Below are 24,384 nucleotides of genomic sequence, written 5' to 3' on the forward strand. Positions count from 1 at the left end.
AACTGGCACAATTACAAGCATGGTCAGATTATCTCCTGTGAAGCCACTGACATCTTCCCACCAGGTGAATTTGTCTGATGAGTAAGAGGAAGTCATAGTTACAGCTTGATTCCAATCACTCCCACCCACGATGATCAGCCCCTTCTCTGAATACCTACAGTACTCTTTGTCTCCATCTTGTAATCTAGCACTGATAATATCTACTACCTAGAATTGTTAGATAAATGTTTTATAGACATTCGTGATGGCTTCCCAAACAAAATGTTGATTCTCTGAGAGTCAAAGACGATGTCATACTTTTAGCATCATTATTATTATGGATAATATTAATAACAGTTCATATTCGTCACTTTAGCATTTCTGAAGTACTTTTCCACAACCAAACTGTGAGGTGGGTAGTGTAAGCATCATTATCCCTGTTTTCCAGAGGAAATGGAGATTTGTAGAGGTTAAATGACATATCCATGGTCATATAGCTAGAAAGTGAGGAAATGAGGCTTCAAACCTAGTTCTTGTGATTCCAAGACCAGAGTTCTTTCACACATTCCCAGCACTGTCAACACTAAAAGAACAAGCACATGGTACACTGGTCCATTCGCATCACAAGCACAGAACCAGAAGGACTGAGGAAGGTTTTCTAACAGAAACAACCTTCAAGACCCATTCTCTATGGCTGTTTTTTGACCTTCAGATCAAAAGAGGGGTAACTAAATCTTTAGCACACAATAGGGAGAAAAGAGGGGCAACCAGGTGGCCCAGGGGACAGAGCTCCAGATAGAGAGTCAGGAGGACCTGAATTCAAATCCGACCTCAGACACTTAGTAGTTGTGTGACCCTGGGCAAGTTACTCAACCCAGTTTGCCTCAGTTTCCTCATCTATAAAACGGAGACATACCGGAGAAGGAAATGGCAAAACACTCCAGTATCTTTGCCAAGAAAACCTCAAATGGAGTCATGAGAAGTCAGACTGAAAGACTGAGCAACAAGAGGGAGAAAAAGAAGGGAATCAGCCATTCTCCTTCCAACTCTTAACGTTCCAGCCCTATTTCTATATTGCCTGGATGTAAAGCCTAGAAAGTTTGCTGACCTCATATGCATTTGAAAGGTCGGGGATTCATTTAGGCAGGGTAAAGGCTATTAGCCTGATTTAGTTTTGTTCCTATGTGTTTTCCCCTTCCTATTCATTTGCATGGGAGATCAGCAGAGTTTTAAAGTTGAGAACGTGGGTTGGGAGGAGAGAAATGAACTTGAAGGCTAGTCCTCAAATGAGTGCAGCATGGCAACTGGAAATTAAGCAGAGAGTTGAACGGACTTTCTGATCGAAGATAAAAAGGTGGCCCTTAGTGATTAGGAATTATAGTGCAAAAACTAGAATTAAAATCAAGCTTAGCTGGGGCAGCTGTGATCTGTTTTTCAAAGAGCTTGGTCTTTGGGACAAGAAATCTCCTGGAGAGGAAAACCCCAGGCTTACTAAGGAATTAGGTGCTTTATCTTTTTTAAACAGAGTTCCAGCAGACAAATCTCTGGGCTTTAAGCTGAAAGAAGAACAGTAGAATCCATCCTTCCTATAGGGAAGAGGTAGGTAGCACCTCATCTGAGAATTCCATTTGAAATCAAAGCCAAGAGACATCCTACCTAGTGGAGTCACACCCGTCAGTGATCAGCACCGCTCACAGGACCAGCAAAGCAACATTAAGGAGCAGACGGAAGATACAAGCAGGGAGACACGACACCTGCCAGTTACTATATGCTTGGTAGAAACTACCTGCCGTTGGAGATCTATGAGGGGGAACAGGGAGCCTGGACCTTTGCCACATTACCAGGTAAACAGAGAATCAGAACCACAAATACTGTACCAATGGAACAGCTGTCTGAGGGGTGTGTATCTGTGTTGGGGAGAGGCTCAAGTTCTTCTTAGAAGGCCTCACAACCACAGCAGTGGCTACTTTCATCCATCATTTGTATGAAATTAACTAACCAGTGTACTTAGTGATCCCCAAAACAACAGAACAATGATATCACCAGAAAACACTGGGTGGCCCTGCAGCACTGGAAGTGTGAGTAGCCTTGTTGTGCACGTGTCACCTATGTGGCACCTTTGTGCCCCCTCCACGCATGTACCCTGGCTGCACATGATCCCTACATGTGTGCCATGTGCTAAGTATGTGCTCCCTACATGTTCACTCTTTCCATCGATGATGAGTGTGACCTAAGTTTATGTGAGAGATATTTATTGTTGATTTTCTTATTTCATTAAATGCCTTTATCTATATATTCAGCCCTCATCTCATACTTGAATTTCAGACCTGCGTCTTCAACTGTCTAATGGACCTCTCTATACATCCTTCATTCATCCCAAACTCAATTATGTCTACGACAAAATTCATTATCTTTCCCTGTAAACCTATCCTTTCTTCTAATTTTCCTATTTCTCTTCAGGGACTACTGTTCCTCCTGTCACCAAGGTTTACAATGTAGGAATTATCTTCAGCTCTTCCCTTTCACTCACCTCCCTCCTCATATGCAACATCACATCCCTCCCATCCTCTCTGGCACCCTAGTGTCCGGGGCCTTACCACTTCTTGCATGAACTATTGCAGTGGTCTCCTAACTGGACTCCCTGAAATTGGTTTTTCCCTACTCCAATCTATCTTTTACATAGCTGCGATATTGATATTACTAAAACACGGTTCTGACCATGGCATTCCCCTGCTCAAAAAGCTTCTGGGCATCCCCATTGCCTCTAGGATAAAAAATAAACTCTTCTGTTTGGCATCTATATCCCTTCATGGCCTGGCTCCAGCTTATCTTTTTAGTTTGATTACACACACACACACACACACACACACACACACACAACATACATATACATACACATATATGCACACACACATTTTTTTTCTTCACACATTCTACAACCCAACCAAACTAACCCAATAGCTTTCCTCTATACACTACACATCCATTTCCCCACTGTGTGTCTTTGCACAGGCTGTCACGCATACCCAGAATGCCCTCCCTCTTCACCTATGCTTCTTGGAATCCCTTCAAAGCTGAGTTCAAGGGCCACCTTCTTCAAGAGACCTTTCCTATTGACCCTAATCCTTTTCCCATATCCCCCTAATCGCTGTGTAATTATTTTACAAATGTCCTGTATTTACTTATCTGTGAACATATTGTGTCCGTCCCCCATAGAAATGTAAGGTATTTGAGGCAGGACTATTCCAACTTTTCCATTTATTTTCCCAGAGCCTGGCACATTACTTAGCACAGTAAGCATTTAATAAATGCTTATTTTTTGAGAAATAAAATTTTATTGACATCTTCTGATTTTTATATTATCTCCATTTCCCAATGTATCCCTTCTTCCTTGAAAGCCATGTCTTGTAACAGAATTGTATAAAGGCTTGGGCACGGTGTTGTTTAACAAAACCAATCAATACTTAAAAAAAATCTGACATGGTCTCACTCCTCTGAAAAGAAGAGGGAGTAGTGCTTTCTTATATTTCTTCATTGGGTCCAAGACTGGCCATTTTACTTTCACAATATAAATTTTGATTGTTTTCTTGCTGTTGCATATGTATATACACATATATGCGTGTGTGTGTATGTGTGTATGCATGTATGTGTAATTGCCATGTATATTATTTTCCTGGTTTGGTTTACTTCACTTTGGATTAGTTCATAAAAGTCTTCCCATACTTCTTTGTATCCACATATTAACCATTTCTTGCATCATAATAATATTTCATTAGAATTATGTTTCATAATGTGGTTATCCATTCCCCAATAGATGGGCATCTACTTTATTTTCAGTTCTTCAATATTACAAAAGTGCTGCCATAAAAATTTTGGTATATATAAGGACTTTCTTTTTGACCTTGACCTCTTTGGGTATATGCTTTGCAGTGGGTCTCTGGATCAAAGTGTATGGATATTACACTCTTTTCACATTAATTACAAATTGCTTTCTAGAATGGTTGTACCAACTCAGTTTTACCAACAATACATTAGTATGCCTGTCTTTCTACAACTCCCCTAAAAATGATTAATCTCATCTTTTGTTAACTACAAATTTGTTGAGTTTGAGCTAAAACTTCGGAGTTTACATTTCTCTTATTAGTGACTTGGAGCATTCTTTCATATGGCTGTTAATAGTTTGCAAGGGTGTTTTTTTTTTGAGAGCTATTTATTTATATCCTTTGATCTCTTATCAATGGGGAATAGTTTTTGGTCTTATATACTACTCTTAGTTGTCTTTATATCCTGAATATCAGACCCTTGCCAGAGGTATTTGATACAAAAAAAAATTTTCCCTAGGCAATGGCTTCTCTTCTTATCCTAGTTGCATTAATATTATTCTTGCAAAAGCTTTTTAAGTTCGTGTAATTGAAATTACTTGGTTTGATATTTTTGTTTTGTTTTGCTGAGGAGCCATGAAAATTACCTGTTTTATATTGTAATAATTGCCTTTATCCTTCTTTGGGTTAAAAATTCATTCTCTACTCATAGCTGTGAAGCAATGTGTCTCTCCTAATTTTTAATGATATGATCTTTAATATTTGTATCATGTATCAATTTTGAATTTATTGCAGTATATTGTGCAAGATGTTAATCTAAACCCCCAATTTGTGCCAGACTGCTTTCTAGTTTTCTCAATAATTCTTGTCAGATAGAATGTTCTTTTCTAGGTAATTTATATTTTCAGTCTTATAAAACACTGGGTTGTTGAGTTAATTAGTTCTGATTCTTCTTTGTCTGGTCTGTTCCAATGATCTACATTTCTATTTTTTAACTATTACCAATAACTTTGAAGGTTATTGCTTCATAAGATAGTTTGAAGTCTAGAATGTTGGTCCATCTTCATACTTACCTTTTAAAAATATTTCCCTTGATATCTTTTTTTTCTTCTAAATAAATGTTATTGATTTTTTTTTGTCTAGCCCTAAAATGTAGTTTTATTGATATAGCACAAATTTATATATTCATTTTGGTAGCATTGTAATTTGTGTCATATTGTTATAGCCCAGCCATGAATACTGAACATCCCTCCAGTTATTTCAGCTTTTTGTTACTTCTTTAAGGAATATTTTGTAATTACATATATATATATATATATATATATATATATATATATATATATATATATATATATATATATATATATACACACACACACACACACACACACACACACACACACACACACACACACATGTATATGTACACACACGTGTGTGTGGTGTGTGTGTGTGTGTGTGTGTGTACACACATACATATATATTCACATGTTGATTATGCTTTGGTGGATGGACTCCCAGGCATTTCACATACTTTGTAGTTATTTCAAATGGAATTTTCCTACTGCTGCTTCCTGGATTTCACTGTTGCTATGTAGCAATGTAATTGATCATTGTGAATTTAGTTTGTGGCCGACAACTTTATTTAAGCTACTAATTATTTCAATTCATTTTTGCTTGATCCATAGGATTTTTAAAAATTAAACCATAGTATCATCCATAAATGAGGATAGATTTCTGACTTACCAGTCTATATTTATGACTATGATTTAATTTGATTTTCTTATCTTACTACTGTTGCTAGCATTTCTAGAACTATGCCAAATGACAGCAGGGAAAGAGGACACCCTTGCTTTATGCCTGCATTTATTGGGAAAGCTTCCATTATAGTCTGCTTGGGAGGCTGATACTTATACCTCATCAGAACACACAACAGTTTGTAGCCCTGCATAATAGGCATTATACATTTTATTTTGGGTCTGCACTGTACAAATAGTGATATGTGTCTTCTAGTAGAAGAGACAGATTTGGGCCCATCTTCTTATCAGTGACTGTCTTCTCCAAGAGCACTGGAGTAGTTTTTGGGAACCCTTCTTCTGCTGCCATTGATCCCTGATTCAGTGGAACCCAGGACCTCCAGACCTACAGAACTCGTAAGCTCATCTCCAAGCCTGGACGTTTCCATCTTAGGACAGCTACTCATTTGCCTGAATTTAGAAACAAAAAATCAAACACAAAAGAAGCAGGTCAAGCCTAAGTTACAGCTTGCTTAGGCAGAGTACGTGCTTTAGATACCATGTGTTCATAGCCAAGTGGAAGCTGAGGTGGGGATAGGAGTAAACTACTCTTTCCCCCACCTGCTCTTGGGAAGCAGCTTGAAACAGTTCTGACATAATTTACAGCCCAAAAGGAAGAGATAGTTGGAGGGGTTATTCACTCTTTCAAACATCCACTGAGTCATCAGTTATTGGCTTTGCTGCCAATAAAGGGACTCTTCATTATCTCAAAGGGTAAGGTCTTTAGCCTAGAGTCACATGTGGTCAGAAAGCTCACACCTGGTCAATTAAAACCAAAAATGGCAATTTGGAACATGCTTCTTAGGATAGCTCTTGTTGGCCAGTTCAACTTCTGGGGGGTGTGTGTGTGTGTGTGTGTGTGTGTGTGTGTGTGTGAGTGAGAGTGACAGAGAAAGGACAGACACGGAGTTGTTCAGTCATATCCAACTCTTCATGACCCCATTTGGGGTTTTCTTGGTAAAGATACTGGAGCTATTTGCCATTTCCTTCTCCAGCACGTACACATACACACACACACAGATAGGTGGTACAGTGGATGGAATGCCAGGCCTAGAGTCAAGAAGACTCATCTTCCTGAGTTCAATACAGCCTTAGGTGCTTAGTAACTATGTGACCCTGACCAAGTCACTTAACCCTGTTTGCCTCAGTTTCCTTATCAGGAAAATGAAGCTGGAGAAGGAAATGGCAAAGTACTCTAGTATCTTTGCCAAGGAAACCCTTAAACACACAAAGAGGGGTCACAAAGAGTCAAACACAACTGAAAGGACTCAATAACAACATATATACACATATAGATAAATTTAAACACACACACACACACACACACACACACAGACATATTTTTCCAGACCAGAGATTTCATTGGTATAGGAGTTCTCAGTGAGGAATTTCTTCCACTGTTGTAGACTGGTAACTAAATGTTGTCATTTTTATCTCTATAGCATCTGTCATATGACCCCCTCTCTCAATTCACAATGCCACCATCCTAATTCATACCCTCTCACCTCATACTTGTGTATGCCTGTAGTCTATCTGTGCTTGCATATATCTATCTATCTATCTATCTATCTATCTATCTATCTATCTATCTATCTATCTATATATATATATCTGCTTGTCCATCTGCATATATATACCTTGTATATATAATATGTTGAGTATTTATGGATATTCATGTATAAATATGCATACACATTTGTGAGTATCTGTGCACATATTAGTGTGTGTATAGTATGTATATAATATAGTGTTTATATCCCCATAATATGTATGTGTGCATGGATGTGTTTATACATGTGTGGGTACATATAAAGCCATCTGAAAAGCTGACTAAACAATTGTTGTTCAGTTGTTTCAGTCATATCGGACTCTCTGTGACCCCATTTGGGGTTTTCTTGGCAAAGATACTGGAGTGGTTTGCCGTTTCCTTCTCCAGCTCCTTTTACAGATGAGGAAACTGAAGCCAACAGGGTGAAGTGACTTGTCCAGGGTCACACAGCTAGTAATCACATCTGAGGCCAGATTTGAACTCAGGAAGATGAGTCTTTCTGACTCCAGGTCTGATGCTTGGTAATGATTGTTGCCAGATGATTGTGTACCAGGGACTGGACTATGAGGACTCTGCCCTGGGAGCATACATGTTTGCTGAGCCTGCTTCTCCTGATGTGGAATGGAGGGGCCCTTGCTCTTCTGAGCTGGGAGCTGAAGCACTATAGATTTCACAGGATCATGGATTTAGAACCTTAGAAATCATCTAGTCCAACCTCACTTTCCAGTTGAGGAAACTGAGGCTCAGAAAGGGAAAGTGACAGCAATGGTCACACACTTAGGAAGTAAGTAGGGGAAGCAGCCTAGCAGGAAGTGCTACCTCTGCAGTCAGAGCACCTGTGTTCAAATACTGCCTTTGAAGCTTATTTCCTGTGGGACCTTGGGCAAGTGGCTTCATCTCCACAGGCCTCAGTTTCCTCTTCTGTAAAATGAAGGGGTTGCGCCAGATGCTCTCTAAAGACCCTTCCAGCTCTAGACCTATGGTCCTATAAGTGTCAGAGGCAGGATTCGAACCCAGGTCTTTCTGAATCCAAGTCCAGCACCACATCCACCACGTTGATTTAAAGGAGAGAGAGCTCATTATGAATGTTTCCTAGAGGAGATGGGATTTGATCTGCATCTTGAAGGATAAATAGACTCCAAATGGGGAAAGTTGGGGAAAGGAAGCATGAGCAGCCTGATGAGAGAGGATGGTCCTGACTTACCACCAGTAGGGTAGGTCCAGTATTATGGACAGATTCACTCCTGTGTTTGCTTGATCAATATCAAGGGCACAGAGCGCTGTCAGGCTTGTGTCAGCTTGTTTTGTCTAACTGTACTTTGTTAGGCAGGCAGGTGACGTAGTGGAAAAAGCACTGGGCCTGGGTCCAGAAGACCTGTGTTCAAATCCAGCCTTAGACAGTTACCAGTTGTGTGACCCTGGACAAGTCATTTAACCTTTGTTGTCTCATCTGTAAAATGAGGATAAGAGCACCTAGAGCATCTAGATGGCATAGTGGAGAGAATGCCTGGAGTCAGGAAGACTCATCTTCCTGAGTGTAAATACAGCCTCAGACACTTAGTAGCTGTGTGACCCTGGGCAAGTCACCCTGTTTGCCTCAGTTTCCTCATCTGTAAAATGAGCTGGAGAAGGAAATGGCAGATCACTCCAGTACCTTTGCCCAGAAAACCCCAAATGAGATCATGAAGAGTTGGACATGACTGAAACAACTGAATGACAATAACAAAAGAGCACCCACCCTCCAGGCTGGTTGTAAAGACCAAATCAGATGATATTTGTAAAATGCTTTACAAACCTCAAAGCTCTGTGTAAATGCTATCTTTTTGTTATTTTTTTTAAGGCAATTGGGGTTAAGTGACTTGCCCAGGGTCACACAGCTAGTATTGTCAAGTGTTTGGTCTAAGGCTGGATTTCAACTCAGGTCCTCCTGACTTCAGGGCTGGTGCTCTATCCACTGCGCCACCTAGCTGCCCCTAGTTATTGTTATTTTTATAAGAGAGGACTATTGGTGGGTCAGTCAGTAATAGCAACGTTTAAAAAAAAAGCATCAATAAAACATCTTTTAAACTTATCAGGTGGCACAGTGGATTGAGCACCAGCCCTGGATTCAGGAGGACCTGAGTTCAAATTCGGCCTTAGGCACATAACACTGTGTGAAAAAAGTGTTATGTTATGCTTAAGTTAAGCAAGTCACTTAACCCCATTGCCTGACAAAATAAATAAAATAAAATAAAATAAAATAATCAGCATCCCATAGCCTTCTCCCCTCAAGACTACTTCTAATGACAATTCATATTTGTACCACCCTTTACAATTTACCAGGGACTTTCTTCCTGACAGCCTTGCAGAGTAGACATGCCATCCTTCTTTTATGACTGAGAAGACCTTACTTAAGGCTCAGACAGTTGTGACTTTCCCACAGTCACTCAACCAGAAAGTGCCAGCACCAGGACTCCAATGCTGGTCTATTGACCCCCAAATCCAACCTTCTTTCCACTCTTAAATGCCCCTTTACTAACACGATGCTGAAAAATTCCAGACCCATTTACCTGAACATACAGCTCTTCTCCCCTCAACCCATCCTTTACAAGGCTAATTTCTGTGACCACATCTCGTCCAAACTTCCCTATTTCTGGTAAAGTTGCCACTATCGTTCCACTTTTCCAGGACTGTAACCTTGGAATCATCCTTGACTTTGCACTCCCTTTATGCCAATATCCAATCATTTCTACGTTTTAGATTGAATCTATGTCTTAATCACACAACCACCACCCTCATTACATTTTGCCTGGATTATAGCAATAGGGTCCCACTCGGTCTTTCTAACTCAAGTCTCTCCTGTCCATCCTATACATTGCTTCCAAAACAATCTTCCTGAAGTGCAGATCTCACCTATTCAAGCAACTGTCTACAGGCTTCCTACTGCCTCCAGGGCAAAATACAAACTCCTTTGATTAGTTTCTAAAGCTCTTCTTCCTTCTTTGTTTTTGCTTTTTGGTTAGGCAATGGGGTTAAGTGACTTGCCCAGGGTCACACAAGCTAGTGTCAAGTGTCTGAGGCCAGATCTGAACTCAGGTATTCCTGACTCCAGGGCTGGCACTCTATCCACTGCACCACCTAGCTCCCCTTAAAGCCCTTCTTAACCTGGCCCCAACCCATCTTTCCAGCCTCACTGGCTAGACATTACTCTCCCTTTTCCCTTCACTGATCCAACTAAACTGGCCTTCTCTCCATTCCTCACACATGACATTCTCCTATCTGCCTTACATGCCTAGAACATGTTGCTTCCTTACTTCCACCTCACATTCTCCCTCTTCCTTTAAGACACCCTCGAGCACCCTCTTCATGATCACTGCCTCCGCAACTGCTACTACCTCCCCTCCCAGACCACCTTGTATTTAACTCCCTTGTCTATATTTTTATTTACTGACTTTATCTTTATGCCACTTCTATTTTTCATACGTACTTGTTGTCTTCCCCAGTTAAGATGTAGGGGCCTTGTGAGAAGGGATTGTTTCATTGTTTGTGCTTGTATTTCCAGTGGTTTGCACAGTGCCTAGAATATATTAGACATTTAATAATATTTGTTAATTATTGATTGATTGATTCTTTTCCAACTCTCCATAATCGTACTAAGATGTAGAGTCCAAAGTGTGCCACGTGCCCAGAAAGTCCCAGAGAAAATGGGGAAAAAAAGAGATGGTACAATGTCAAGTCAGGCTAGGGAAGGGTCCCCCTGAGGTCCCTGGGTGAAAGGGATTGAGGAAAGAGGCCTGTGTACCTTTAAGACCTGTCTGGCCATCCTGGTGGCTGCAGAGCAGTGGGTCAGGGAATGAACTGTTGATCCTAACCAAGTTTGCCAGCCATGCTTTTCTCATGGCTCCCACACAATGGCCCGTTTTTTGCCCACCTGCCGATAATGCTTAATTAGGCGAGGAGTTGATTAATTTGAGGTAATTGACAGCTAATTACAGGCCTGAGGGCTCATTAACTTGACGTCTTGTCTCAGTGAATTGGCTGAAGGGAGTCAGGTGATGGGCAACCTTCCTTACTCCCTTCCTGCTCCCTCCCCGTGTGCCACCCCCCTGCTCCCTAGCCAGCTGCGGGCAAGCAAGACCTTGACCAGGGCACACTCAGTAGTGGCAGCAGTGGCAGCAAAGGGGCTAGGAACACAACGGATGGGCTCCAGACATCCCTGCTGGGTTCTCTCAAGGCCACATGGGAATAATAGTGACACTTCCTGGTCAATCAACAAACATACTGGCATAATCACTGAGAGATACAAAGAAAGAGAAAAACATAGTCCCTTGCCTTCAAAAGACTCACATTCTAATGGGGAAGACAAAATACAAACAAATATATATGACGTAAATGGCCACAGGAAGGAGTAGCAAATGGCGGGCTAGTTATGTTTAACCAGGTAGCCCGAGCAGGGTGTCAGCTGATAGACCTTAGGCTCCTACCTACTTTCTCTGCCCTTCCATTTCCTTTCCTGAACACCAGTAGAGATTCTTGAGCTCAAGAATGAAGCACAGGCCTTGTGGGAGATTTCCCTAACAACATGCTCATCAGAAGGTTGATTTACAGCCAAAGAACTGAAGCCATGCAATGAGAGGGAAGAAGGAGGGGCGAGGAGTTGAGAAGTGAAATGTGGACAGGAGAGTTGGATCTTGCTTGAGAAATAACATAGTTCAGTAGAAAAAAAATAGGACCAGGGTTCAAATCCTGACTCTGTCACTGCCTGCGTGACCTCCACCAATCATTTAACCTCTCTGGACTTCAGATTCCTCAACTAAAAATGAGGTGTTCAACTGCTAGATTCCAGCTCTAAATCTATGACCCTGTGGTGCCACCTTTTTCCATTGGATTGCTTGAATGGTGCAGGTGGAAGGTGAATAGAGAGTGTTTGTTAAACATCCGCAAAGTGTCTTTACCTTCCAGAATTTGGGGGTGAAGGGTGAATCAGTGTAAGGAATCTAACTGGCTGTTTGAGTCCTTTATTTGTCTGTATTTGCTTATAGCTTCCAATGAGGCCTCTCCGTGAGGAGGAAATAAAGATGTTCCCGTGACTGGTATTTATACTGCATATTTCTGCAAGAGTTGAGGAACCTGTCTCCTCTTTTCTCTGAAAGGTTTTCCAATATGTAGAGGCTCCTTCCCTCTCTTCAGCATGTCCCCAGTCTCCCTGAAAGACAAAGTTCCAATATTGTTCCAATATTGTCATGATCCTATGAGAACCTAGTCTGTATAAAGGGAAAATGAGACTGAACCATGCAAGGCAGGTCTCTTACCTCACATAGCAGCGGCTGATGAACTCAGGACACTGGAAAACAAGATATGGTCCCACCACCACCTGCCAAGCTAAAGAATCCTAGATTCTAAGTGTTGTAACAGACCTCAGAGGTCATCCAATCCACGTCTTAGCTCAATAGGAATCCCCTGTATTACGTCCCAGTAATTGATTATCCAACTTCTGCTCAAAGACTTGATGTGCCCAGGAAACCACTAGCTCAGAGGCAAACCATTTCACTTTTGAGCAGTTTTAATTTGGGGGAATTTTTCCCCTTATATGAAGCTGAAATCTGCCTCTCTGCTACTTCCACCCATTCTATTCTTTGAGGCCAAGCAGAACCCATTTTAGAATTTCATATGACTGTCCTTCAAATACTTGAAGACAAGTATCATATGCCCACTAAATCTTATCTTCCCCAGGCCAAAATTCCCATCTTTCCACCAATACTCACATGGGATAGATTCCTTTCTTCTTCTTCTTCTTTTTTTTTTTTTTTGGTTAGGCAATGGGGTTAAGTGACCTGCCCAAGGTCACACAGCTAGTAAGTGTTATGTGTCTGAGGCCGGATTTGAACTCAGGTTCTCTTGAATCCAGGGGCAGTGCTCTATCCACTGCACCACCTAGCTGCCCCAGATTCCTTTCTTCTCATCACTCTTGTAACCATCCTTTTTATTTGAAGAAAAAAATTAAATAATACATTGTATTCATTTTAATCAGCCAATATCTATTTTTTTCACCCTCCTGTCCCAAGCCTCCCATTCCCCACCTTGAGAATACAAGAAAAACCACATATAGTATAGTTAATTAAAGCAAATTTCTATACTGGCTATGTCCAAAAAATATTTGTCTCATTTTGCTTTCTGAGTCCTTCATCTCTCTATCAGGAAGTAGGTAGCATGTTGCATCATAAGTCCCCTGGAATCCTGGTTGGTCATCACACTGCTAAGAGTTCAGCACAATAGCATTCCATCACATTTACATGCCATAACTTGTCCAGCCATTTCCTAATTGATGGATACCCCCTCAAATTCCCATTTTCTACCACTTCAAAAGAAAACCCTGTAAATATTTTTGTACATCCTTATTTGTTTTGCTTAAGATCAATCTCTCCCTTATTCTACCCTACCTCTAGTTTCCCCTCCTCTCTTCTCTCCTTCTCCTATTTCCCTATTGAGTGAAATGTATTTCTGTACTCAGCTTTTCTGTGTGTTTTGTTTTTTTTTGGTTAGGCAATGGGGTTAAGTGACTTGCCCAGGTCATACAGCTAGTAAGTGTGATGTGTCTGGGCCGGATTTGAACTCAGGTCCTCCTGAATCCAGGGCCGGTGCTCTATCCACTGCGCCACCTAGCTGCCCCCTCTCTGTGTGTGTTCTTCCTTTGATTAGTTCAGATAAGAGTATGGTTCAAGTGTCATCCACTCTTCCCCACTCCTTCCTCCTTGTTTATTTAAATGTTTTATGCACTCTGATTATGAAATAATTTCCCCGACCTTCCTCCCCTTGCCCAAAGAATATTCCTCTTTCCCTCTCTATCCATTCTTTCCTTAAGATCATCAAAGCATGAGAACAACTCCCAGGCCTTGTCTAATTAGACTCTCTCTATGAACCCTGATTATGATAGGGTTCAAAGGGGACGCATGCACCATCTCCTCTGTTTGAATATAGCCGGTTCCTCCTTGTTCAGTCATGTTTACCTTGTCATATTTAGCTTTGCTCTTGTGTTTGAACTTCAGAGTTTCTCCACAGCTCTGGTCTTTTGATCAGGAATGCTTAGAAGTGCTCTATTTCTTTAAAAACCCATTTTCCCGCCTTGTAGCATTATACTGAATTTTGCTGAGCAAGTTATTATAGGTTGCAACCCATATCATTTGCCTTCTGGAGTATTGTATTCCAAGCTCTTTGCTCCTTTATAGTGTTGAGGGCTAAGTTTCATGTGATCTTGACTATTGCTCCTTGGTACTTGAATTCTTTCTGTCTGTTTGCAGTATTTTTTCTTTGACCTGGAAGCTTTAGATTTTGGCTGTGATATTGGTGGGAGTTTTCATTTTAGGGTTTCTTTCCGAAGGTGATTGGTGGATTCTTTTTCCACTTTATCTTCTGGTTCTAAGAGACCTGGCAGTTTTCTCTTAAGATTTTTTTTGAAATATTATATTTAGACTCTTTTTTAGTTAACATTCAACTAGTCCAGTAACTCTTAATTTTTTTCCTCTTTTCCAGATTATCTTTGTTTTTGTTTTTTTTGTTTTGTTTTTGCTGTCTTACATTTTCTTCTATTTCCCCCCAGCCTTTTGACTTTATTTAAATATTTCTTGTCCCATGGAGTTAATAGCTTCTACTTAGTCCATTCTAACTTTCAGGGAGTTTGTCATTGAGCAAGACTTTAAACTTCTTGTGCCAAGCTATTAATTACCTTTCCTATTCTTTCTTCCATAATTCTGGTTTCTTTTCCATTTTTTCCCTCAGGGGCTCTCATTTCACTTAAAAAACATTTTAAAAATCTTTATTGAACTCCTGCTCCATTTCTTCTGGGAATTCTAGTTGAGTCTGTGCCCAGGTTGTGTTTTTCTCTGAAATACTGCTTGTAGGTATTTTGGAGTCATTTTCTCATGGGTCTGTGTCTTGAGCCTCCCTATCACCATAATAGCTCATCGTGGTGGGGTGGTTTTATTTGTTTGCCCATTCTTCCAGCCTACTTTTGACGTTGGGGCTGGGCTCTGTGGTATTTCTGAAGGGAAGGTCTGGGCTGGTCCTCTTGCTGTTTTTGTGGGAATATTGAGTATTGTGTTATTCTGGGGCGTAGGGATAGCTGGGGACCTGCAAGCTTTTACTGCTCCCAAAGCGGTCTGATCCAGGGCAAAGTCTGATTGTCGACCCCCCGGTCTGAGCTCTTCGAGTTCCTAACCTGTGTCTGGGTCTGAGCAAGAATAGATTGCTGCAGGACTCTGCCCCTGTCAGCCAGCTGGGAAGCTTGCTGCTTCAGTGGAAGAACTGCAGGCTGATCATTCCTCTGCAGGCTAGGCTAGACATCGGAAGTGGGAGCCTGCTTTAAGTCTGAGATCTGAGCCACATCACTGCTATTGCTGCTGCTGCTACTGGCTTCAGAACTTCCTCCTTTCTCAGTAGAAAGGCCTAGGGCCTCCCTACTGAAACGCCACTCCCTGGCAAAGGTGCCCTTCTCAGTCCACCTTGGCTCTTGGATCTTTGACCTGAAACTGGTAGCAACACAGCTGCTACTTGTCTCCACTGCCATCCCTCAGTGTGGGTCTGGCGGTGCCCTGGTACGGATCAGGCACCTCCTCATGCCCTCATGCACAGCCTCTACCTGGATACTAGAGTGCCATCCCTATTGTCTGCTGACCTCCCCGCCTGTCTCCCTGATGCAAGCTGGGCTGGACAAATGAGTCATTGACTTTCTGTATTTCCACATCAAGATTCAATCTAGTACATTTTCCAAATCTCTTTGGAAAAGCTTGTAGACAGGGCTCAGCACAGTGCTTCTTATCACTCCACCATCTTGACTCTACCTCCATAACCATCCTTTTGATGTACTGTTAATAGCCTTTCTAAAATGCACTCCAAAGATCCAAAACTTTTTGCACAGGACCTTATAACTCTTAAAAAATGCCTTCTAGGATTTTTTTTCTGGTGACATCATTTGTTCCCACGTGAATCACCAGAAGTAGGTAGTGTTCTCCAGGTTGGACAAGTCTTAGGAGACTATCCATTACATCCTTGAGAAAACAACTCTCCTCCCAATTATTCATCTCACAGAGACATAAGGCAACCACCAAACCCTTTAGGAGGGAATCACTAACCAACATCATAGGATCAAAGACTTAGAGGTGGAAGGGTCTTTATAGGTCTTCCAGGCTAACCCCCTTGTGTTATAGATGAGGAAACTGAGACCCAGACAAGATCAGTGACTTGCCTAAGCTCAACATGTAAGTGGCAGAGATGGGATTTGAACTCAGATCTTTTAACTCTAAAGCAAGTGTTTTTTCCACTATATCATGATACCTTTCATCTCTTCCTCTGACCAGTACTGGATATTCTTTCTCCTGGAGGAGCTTCTATAGAAAAAGCCTCAAATTTATCCCATAGTTCCAAAGGTTCAGTAGACTTCCTTCCCTTCTTTTTTCTGCATGACATTTTTCTACCCTCCAAATTCCTCATACAGGTTGAGATTTCACTCTGCCTCCTTATTCCTTTTCCCCTCACTTCGTTTTTATTTTGTTTTCGTTTTTTTTTGCTTTTTGGTGAGACAATCGGGATTAAGTGACTTGCCCAGGGTCACACAGCTAGTGAGTCTTATGTGTCTGAAGCTGGATTTGAACTCGGGTCCTCCTGGCTTCAGGGCCAGTGCTCTATCCACTGCACCACCTAGCTGCCCCCTTCCTCAATTCGTTTTTAACTCAAAGTACTTCTTCCACTCTTTCTAGGAGCACTTCTTTCTCCTGGATAAACTGGAGAGTAGACGTGTCCCTCCACTCTCTTTTGCTCTAGAATAGAAACGAGCTTTCACTTTATGCATCTATAGGTGCTACTTGATTCTGGGGAAACACAAACATGGGGGACGGGAATAAGCATTTCTTAAGCACCTACTATGTGCCAGGCACTGTGCTAAGCACTTTATAAATATTACATCTAACCCCTACAATGGCCCTGAGAGGTAAGTGCTACTATCATCCCCATTTTACAGTTGAGGAAACTGACGCAGACAGATTAATGCCGTGTCCCAGGGTATAGCTAATAAGTGTCTGGGGCTGGACTTGAACTTAGGTCTTCTAACTCCAGGCTCAGAACTCTATCTTCTTCACCATCCAAACTACTACAGGGTTTATTTTGCCTTTAGTATTTGCTTGAAGGAATGAATATCCTCAAATCTTTGTCTTTTTTTGGGGAATAGCTCTCTTGACTAACTTTTGTAGCTAAGAGCTAGGACAAACTACATATTTACCTATTCCTTGCTCTGAAAATTCTGTTGCTGGGAATTCATAAATAAGGCTTCATTTAGAGTGGGTTTCCTTCTATTTTTGTATGCTCAGCTGCCTTTAATGGATAGCAACTTCCTTCCATGAGCTAACACTGATAAACACAAGCAAAAGCTAATCCATAAACAGAAATCCAATTAATCTAATTAGATCTAGCTCCTTGTTTCTCCTTTTCACTGACTTGTAGATTGTTTCAGGTATCTCCCTGGCTGCTAGGCTCTCTGGTCCCACTTCGGGGAAAAGAGAGAAAGAGCAAAACTTAGGTTAATTCTAGTATTCTCCCTCTGTTGATTATTTTTAATTTATCCCGTACGTAACTTGTTTATATAGAATTATTTGTTTGTTATCTACACCATTAGACTGTAAGCTCCTTGAGGGCAGGGCACTGTCTTTTGCCTTTCTTTGTTTCCCTGGCTCTTAGCACTGTGCCTGGCACGAGGTAGGCACTTAATAAATGTTCACTGGCTACAGTTATGTAGAAGACAGAAGCAGCCACATGAGACAAGTACAGACCTAGGAACAGTCCAAGTCCTGAGAAAAAATCCAGACAGAATCTAATTCTGTCTACGACACTTTTCTTTGTCTCGTGCTGCTCTTTCTACTTACCTGACTGCTTGACTCTCACTCAGAGTGTGAATTGAAATAGAAACAGAGAAAATTCATTTTTGGGTGGAAAAAAAAAAGAAAACAAGCCAATGTTTAGAGAAGAAGTTGATAAGTTAAAATTAGTAAAAAATACACTTTTTACATTTATCATTTTTTTGTTTTCTTCCTCACATTTTTGATATTTTGTGGTGTTGTCACATAGCTTGAGTAGAAAGGTAACTACTTTATTTAATTATCTCAATGTCTTTTATTTTGTAAAAAAGTACAAACCTCCACAAAGATCCAAGTGTTTTACCTCCAAGTGGGAAGGAGGTGACCTCGAGTTCTTGAAGTCTGTGCCCATAGAAACAGCTAGGTGGCACTATGCATAGAGTATTGGATTTTGAATAAGGAAGACCTGAGTTCAAATCTAGTTTCAGATACTTCCTAGCTGTGCTACCCTAGGCAAGTTGCTGAACGTCTATCTGCCTCAGTTTCCTTACTTGAACAATAGGAATGATAATAATAGCACCTACTCTCCAGGGCTGTTGTGAGGATCAAATGAGATAATATTTGTAGAGTGCCTGGCAAACTTTAAAGTGCCAAGGAAATGCTAACTATTATTATTATTGAGTCCAAATGTTGGTATTTTCTACCTAGCTAAAAACATCATATGCCACATAGTGTGCTAGGAGCACAAGAAGCTAAAACTGAAATCTTCCCTGCCCTCAAGGAGCCTACATCTTACTGGGAGAATACAACATTTATATAGACTAGTGAATACAAAATAAATTAGAGAAGAAAAGAGGACCAGGAAAATTTACCATAAGAAATGACACAGGAACTGAGTCTTGTAGGAAGTCAGGGATTCTAAGACACAGATGTGAGGAGGGAGTACATTTCAGGTACAGGGGAGCAGCTTTTGCAAAGTCCTGGAGGTTGGAAATGGAACGATAAATTTGGGGAATAAGTAAACCAGTTTGACTGATGCATAAAATAATGTGAAATCAGCCTGGACATGTAGGCTGGAGCCATATTATGAAGGTTTTTACATGCCAAGTTGAGGAGTTTGTATTTTGTCATAAAGGTAATAGGGAGCTAGTGAATACTTTTGAGCAAAGGAGTGCCATGACCACACCTGTGCTTTGGCAAGATTATTTTGGCAGCTATGTGGGTTGGAACGAAGAGAGACTGGAACCTGGGAGTCCAGCTATCAATAGCTCAGGCAAGAAGTGATTAGGGCCTGAAGTGGGTGGTGGTCCTGTGAGTAGAGAGATATTGTAGAGGTAGAATCCATAATACTTAACAGCTAATTGGGTAGGATAGTAGGGGAAAGAGGGCAGAGTAGAGATTGGTTCTGATGTTGCAGACTTGGGTAATGACAAAGATAATGGCTCCCACCACAGAAGTAAAAAAATGTGGAGGGGTTTCAGGAAGTTAGAAAATTAATTCCATGTTAGACATATTGAGTTTGAGATGGCTATATGATTTCTAGCGGGAGATATCCAATAAGTTGGTGATGTGAAGATGGAGCTCAGGGGGAATAATAGGGCTGGATAAATAAATTTAGGGGTTATCTGCATAAAGATAATAATTGAATCTACGAGAGTGTAGAAAGAATGCCAGTGAACATCTAGAGAGAGTAGAGAGAAAGAGGTGAAGAGGGCTCAGGACAGAGCTTTGGGGAATACCCATAGTCAGGGGACAGGACATGGATGGTGATGTAGCAGAAGAGACCAAGAAGGAAAAAGCAGACCGACAGGAGAACCAAAAGAGAACATCTGTCATGAAAGCAAAAGGAACAGAGTATGGAGGAAGAGAGGGTGGCTAACAGTGCTAAATGTCACCGAGAGGTCAAGAATGATGGCAGACTGACCAAAGACTATTGGATTTAGCATTTAAGAGATCAATGGTTACTTTGGAGAGAGCAGTGATGGGGTTGGAAGCCAGACTGCAAAATACTGAGAAGAGATTTGGAGGGGAGGAAACGAAGGGTAGTGGCTTTAGGCAGCTTTTACTAGAAGTTTGACTGTGAAATGGTGCAATCTACAACAAGAAAAGCCTGACAAGAGGTGGAAGGGTCAAGTGAAGAGTTTTTTGTTTGTTTGTTTTTTAAGGATGGATGACTAGGTTGGATTTATGACAGAAATGCAAAGTTGGTTCAATATTAGGAAAACTATATTCATAATAGACCATATTAATAATAGTAATAAGAAGAAGCCTTTAAGGTTTGCAAAACACTTTACAAATATTATTTCATTCGATCCAAACAACAGCCCTGGAAGGTAAGTGCTATTATTTCCCCCATTCTACAGATGTGGAAACTGAGGCAGGAAGTAGTCAAGTGACTTGCCTGGGGTCACACAGCTGAAAAGTGTTTGAGACTGCATTTGAAACTCTGATCTTCCTGAGTCCAGGCTAAAATCCTATGATTATAATCGCTAGATTCAGGAAAAAGAAAACACTTTTGACAAAATGCAACACCCGATCCTGTTTAGAAAACAGAGAAAGCGGCACATTTGTTGGCTAGAGGAAGGAACAGATTAGGATAAATTGAATATTAAAAAGCTAATGATTGATGGAATAAACTCCTGGAGAATATGGGAAGGGAGGGTATCAAGTACAAAAGTTGAGGGTTTGTCCATGGCAAGAGAAAAGACTAGTTCTTGGCTCTTTGAAGACGGAAGTGAAGGATAAAATGGGAGATAATGTCAAAAAGTGTTGAGTGCTCATTGACTTTTTTCCTCTCCGTGAAGTAGAAGGTGAGATCCTCTGATGAGAGGGAGAAGGGCTAGGATGGAGATTTCAGGAGGGAGGGGAAGGTTTGAAACAATGGTTCTGAGATGTGAGAGAACTGATTACGGAAGAATAAAAGGTTTGCCATATAGCAGTTTATACCTACTTTAGATTAGATAACAAAAATTCACAGAGGACCTAACTGCCATGGTTATTAACTAGTGTCCATATTGGCCATTGTCTCCAGTGGCATGGAAAAAATGGAAGCTTTTTGCAAGGAGCACACAGTGATAGAAGAAACTATCAAGAGATTCAAAAGCAGAGGATAGTGTATATACTGAGCTGGTCAAGACAGTGAAAAGAGAAAACAGAGACCAGACCAGGAATGATTGATTGGATGAACAGAAGATATCTGGAGTTCATGAAGATAAGCACGAATAGGGTTAGAAGAGTGGGTGGGGAGGGAAAGATGGAAGGATAGAAAATTGTGGTCAGGAGAGTTCTGGATCATAGAAGACAGTTTTGAGTTACGGTGAAACCAAAGGTATGACATTTTCTGTGTGTCAAAAAAGATGGACCATAAGTGAATGAATGAAGTATTTATTAAGTGCTTACTACGTACAAAGCACTGGGGATACAAATAGAAAAGTAAGACAGTCCCTACTTTCAAACCACTCAATTCCAATGAAGGGATGACCTAGGGAAGAATACAGCTGCAAGACAGATGGAAAAGTCTCATAGTCCTTATGATATAACAGTAAAGCAGATGTTAATGACTCTTCTTTATCATCATTTCCACTGATAAAGTCATATCCGTTTCGGATGTTAAACCATTTGATGGTGCTAAACTTTAGTGGCCAGAACTTTCTTTTCTGAGTCTTCAGTACCTGTGACTTCAGCACCTGCAGGATCAATTATCCGTCAATATCTCTATTAGGGTTGCTTCCCAAGATGATGGTGGCAGGCACTGGACATTGTTATTCCCAAGGCTCTTCGGTTCAGGGTCCTGGGCTGTCTCCATCAGGGTCAGAGGGGAGATGTTGGTCAAGGTGGTGATGATGGTTTGATTTGTTTGGCACATACTTCCTCCTATCAAGTCCTTCAGGGTGACTTGCTGCATCATCTAGGCTGGATTTTGTGTCCTGTGTGTGGCATTTAATTGGCAATTGGTGGGGATAGCTGGCTCCTTCTCCATAGGAGTTTGTTTCCTTGGATGATACATATGAAGGCTGGGCTGGGGGAAAAAAATGGTCTGGAGGTGCTGCCACTTCCAGAGCTCCTTGCTTATCTGCCTGACGGTGGTAACTGAGAAGCAACTGTTGCTGTTGGTGGTGAGGAAGGTGGGCCCTTTCTTCCAAAGAATTTCTCCCCTCAACGATGGCAGATAATGAAAGTAAAGGAAGTGGAAAGCCAGGGTATCTCAGGGAACATCAGCATATATCTCGAAATTTCCAGGTAAGAGACAAAGGTTGGAGTGGAGAGGAAGGCTATGGCTAGGTAGTAACATCTCGAAACAGGAAAGAGAAGATCCCAGAAGTTGGTACTAGCAATCAGGATTTGGATAGCGTGATTTAGAGTAGATGATAGAATGAACCTCAAGGGAAGAGAGGATTGTTCAATGGGGAAGGCAGAGGAAGGATCTAGGAGTGTAAGGGAAGAATTTGGGGAGAAGTGGTTAACAATCGGTTCTTTGGGGGGAAATGTACTTTTAAGTGTAATCTGCATTGTTATAATTTTCTCCATCACTTTCTTTAGTCTAGAAGACCAACAAAATAATAAATCAAACCCTTATTTGTAGGGTTTGCTGATCTTTGAGTTGTAAATGCTCACACTGAAATTTTAACAATAGGCACTCACAAACCCAGCTAGCTCTAGCACACCCCTGGTGGTAGTATGTCCATTCTTCATCTTAACCCATTGAGTCAGGAGATGTGTTCACAGAACCAGAGATCCAGAGTTGGAAAGGACCTCAGATGCTATATTGTCCAACCCCTTCATTTTATAGATAAGAGGCCAAGGGAGGCTGTGACTTGCCCCAAAGTCAAACAGGCATGTCAGAAGCAGGATTTGAACTGAGGCCCTCTAACTTCAGAACCAGTGCTGCTTCTTCCAAGCTATCACACTGAGAGAAGGTGCTCCACGTACTCGAAAAGGTGGCTAGGGAAACAGCAGCTTCTGGGAGGAAGCAGGAGCTATTAGCACAGAAAGATGCAAAGTATACAAATAGAAGAGGAATAAGACAAAGGGAAGTTTATTAACAATAGAATGAGTTTTCAGAGGGCACAAGGCAAAGAAGGTAGAGCAAGACAGAGACTCAGGTAGGAAAGAGTAGCAGCAGGGGAAGAGAGTTTTTGCCTAGGCAGCATGTGACTCTAAATCACAGGGATTAGGAGAGAAGGAGGCAATTTGTTAAACATGGGAAGGGGGAATTCAATTTGACTGGGTCTCTCACCTTCAAGGATCCTGTGATGACAGAAGCAGTGGCATCAGTGTGTTCTTTCTCAAACGCCAGGTATGAAGAGAGATCAGGTCAGACTCCCGGAATAATCATTGTCTGGTGAATTCACATCCAAAGCCAGTTTTTTTGTCTCATCCAAGATACTGTGGGATGATTGATAATAGCAATTATTTGGTTGTTTCAGACCCATCTGACTCTTCATGACTCCATTTAGGGTTTTCTTGGCATAGATAATGGAGTGATTTGCCATTTCCTTCTGCAGCTCATTTTACAGATAAAGAAACTGAGGCAAACAAAATGAAGTGACTTGCCCAAGGTCACATAGCTAATCAGTGTCTGAGGCCAGATTTGAACTCGGGTCTTTCTTAGTCCAAGCCAAGCATTCTATCCACTGTACCACCCACCTGCCCTGATTGCTAATAAAGTTATCTTTCATGTGTTGAACGTTTTGTTTTAGGCTCATCTCTTGGATGAGGTAGTTTATTTTTTGGCATCTACTTTAGAAAATGAAGTCCTAGAGAAATTCCATGGAAAACTTCACAAGGTCCCTACAAAATTAATGTATAATGGAGCAGGGGAATGCCAGAGCCACTTTGTACCAGGCTCCTGAGAACTAATTATTAAAAATTCCAGTGTGAGCATTTACACCCTCAGAATTACATATTAGGGCTTGATTTATTGTTTTGTTAATTGTCTAGACTTCAGAGAGTGGTGGAGAGAATGTTAATAATACAGATTAAACTTAAAAGTATGTCTTATATACATTTTTGGGGGGTCGGGACACCTGGTTGTTAAATATTTACCAGCAAACTGCTGCAATCTAGTCACAGCATACTCCTGTTTAAGTACTCAAATTTAACAACAACAACAACAACCAAAACCCCAAAACCACAATTTAAATAGTGAAGTTCTGCTAGTTATTTCATTCAATGGATGAATGAATGAATGAGTGAAGACAGAAAATGTTAATCTGCTATTCCCTCAGTGAGTCTCAGTTCCCTTAGGTCTTTCATATAGGTCGAGCTTCTCACCAGGCTAGATGTGATTCTAGAATTGCTTCCTCCTCACAGGCACATCCAGCTTATATGCATTCTGCTTAGGGTGGTAGAGCTAAGAGGGAAACTGCTTCATCTGGCTCTCTGGACTTTGCTGGGGAGGTGGAAGCCCTGCTGTGCTC

The 24,384-nt window shown here is 41.2% G+C and overlaps 1 long non-coding RNA gene across 3 annotated transcripts; it reads right to left on the bottom strand.

The window, feature by feature from the left end:
• Window positions 1-5,750: 5,750 nt before the first annotated feature.
• On the bottom strand, window positions 5,751-24,047 carry LOC110208338 (uncharacterized). Of its 3 annotated transcripts, none has more exons than XR_013485446.1 (4): window positions 23,202-24,047; window positions 12,080-13,103; window positions 10,612-10,701; window positions 5,751-6,007 (listed from the first exon to the last, which is right to left on the bottom strand). It is a non-coding gene; the product is annotated as an uncharacterized LOC110208338 (long non-coding RNA). The 3 variants fall into 3 exon arrangements; XR_013485447.1 differs by having other exon boundaries at window positions 12,080-12,330; window positions 12,437-24,039; XR_013485445.1 differs by having other exon boundaries at window positions 12,080-24,040.
• Between the last annotated feature and the right edge of the window lie 337 nt (window positions 24,048-24,384).

The sequence above is a fragment of the Phascolarctos cinereus genome, unplaced genomic scaffold (genome assembly GCF_003287225.1).
Source record: "Phascolarctos cinereus isolate Bilbo 61053 unplaced genomic scaffold, phaCin_HiC Scaffold_3;HRSCAF=262, whole genome shotgun sequence".
In the NCBI taxonomy this organism is placed as follows: domain Eukaryota; kingdom Metazoa; phylum Chordata; class Mammalia; order Diprotodontia; family Phascolarctidae; genus Phascolarctos; species Phascolarctos cinereus.